This window comes from Sorex araneus, chromosome X (genome assembly GCF_027595985.1).
Source record: "Sorex araneus isolate mSorAra2 chromosome X, mSorAra2.pri, whole genome shotgun sequence".
NCBI lineage: Eukaryota > Metazoa > Chordata > Mammalia > Eulipotyphla > Soricidae > Sorex > Sorex araneus.
In genome coordinates, this window is record NC_073313.1 from 228,318,598 (window position 1) to 228,320,545 (window position 1,948).

The window sequence follows — 1,948 nt, forward strand, 5'->3', positions numbered from 1 at the left end:
GCACCCAAGGCCTACTTTAGCTGGCCCGAGAGCTCCATACGGCAGCACTGTTCCGTCCTGTACTCAGGTTTCATATTGGTTGAATAAGGCATCTTTATGCAATAGTGTTTTAGGTACATGCAAGAAATCTTTTACTGACTCAAGTTAGTGAATATACTTTTTCTACAAATTTAAAGTTTTACTTTTCACATTTAGGTGTATAATAACTTTTGTTTGGGGCTGGAGCAATAGCACAGCGAGTAGGGCATTTGCCTTGCACACGCCCAACCAGGGTTCCGTTCCCAGCATCCCATGTGGTCCCCTGAGCACCGCCACGAGTAATTCCTGAGTGCATGAACCAAGAGTAACCCGTGTGCAACTCCAGGTAAGACCCAAAAAGCAAAAGAAAAATTATTTAAAATAATAGTAACAATAACTTTGTTTTTTAAATGGTGAGAGGGGAACAGATGAGCCCTGTAGATGAATGTGAAAGCAGCAATGAAAGAATGCTCAAGAAGATTCTGGAAGTTAATATTGACAAAAGCATGAAAGATGGCCATAAGATAACATTCCATGGTGAAGAAGATCAAGAAGCAGGACTGTAGCCAGAATATGTAATCATTGTTTTGGATCACAAGGACCATGCTGTTTAAACTGGACAAGATGACCTTTACATGTTGAAGCATATTGTGTAGCTTCCAAAAGACAGTATCTACTCTCAACAACAGATCTGTTGTCATCATCTCTCATCTTGGTCAGATTGTCTAGCACGGCTGTATCAAACGTGTTCTAAATCAAAATTCTTCAATGTTTCTACACCTATTCTGCATAGCAGTCTATAAACTGTCGGTTGTAATCAAAGTGTTAAACTGAAGGTTGGAGTGATAGTACAGCAGGCAGGGTACTTACCTTGCATTCAACTGACCTAGGTTCTATCCCCAACACCCAGACCTCTGCCATGGGTAATCCCTGAGAACAGAGCCAGGAGTAATCCCTGAGCACCACAGGGTATGGCCAAAATAAAAAGTGGTAGTGGTTTTCAACTTTTCTTTAGCTGTAGACAGACAGCAGTCTGTGAACCAGTGATTGCAAATCACTGTATCAATGAAAGCATGACAGTTCTCCCAGTCCCTATGAAAGGGGTTGTTCAATCTTGAATTTTAGGTAAGTTTCCCCAAGAATGACTTTCTCTCCCCTGATAAATTCTCTTTGCTAGAAAAACTTCCTGAAAGGAATGAAATCGAAAAGACTGATGAAATGCACATGGACAGCTGGTGGACATCGATTCAAATCAATGAAGATGACACCACTGCAATACAAAAGCTTATAAGGAAGACACACATCATCTTAAGGGAGGTGTTTAGTGTCACATGCCTCAGTGGGGCCAGTGAATAACACACAATTTTCCACATGGATAACATAGTAATGTTCACTACAGACAGTGCTTTAGTATTCAACTGTAGTACTATTTAAATGAACAGCAGAGAGATTTGCATGCAGAAGACTCTGGTTCAAATACCTGGCACCATGTGGTTTCCTGAGTAGGAGTGATCCCTGAGCACAGAACCAGGTGTGCCCCCCCCACATCCCTCAAAAGTGCTTTTTGGGTCCTACAATGTGAGGTGGCTTAATGCATTCTCTCTTTTTTAAATTCAAAACAGACATTTTAGACAGGCATGCTTTATCTTCCTGGCACAACTGAGGAAACTACATTTCTGAAAATTCAGGGCCTTGTCCAGGGTAATATGGAACATGAATAGCAGAAATGAAGAAAAGCAGAGACTAGCAAGGAACTTCTCCCTAACTTACTTCTGCACCTACTGTTAGCCAGAAAAAAAAAAAAAAAAAACAGATTTTTGCAAAAGATTTTGATTTCTCTAGAGACCGATATTACCTCCAGAAGGTGGGGTTGGCGATGTACAGTTAAAGCTCCTTGCTTTCTTTTATGCCATTAGAATTAATAAAGACT

General features: G+C 40.7%; 1 pseudogene; it reads left to right on the top strand.

Annotated features, from left to right (window-relative positions):
* The first annotated feature begins 428 nt into the window (after positions 1-428).
* LOC101559194 (dnaJ homolog subfamily A member 1-like) lies at positions 429-1,343 on the top strand (annotated as a pseudogene).
* The last annotated feature ends 605 nt before the right edge of the window (positions 1,344-1,948 follow it).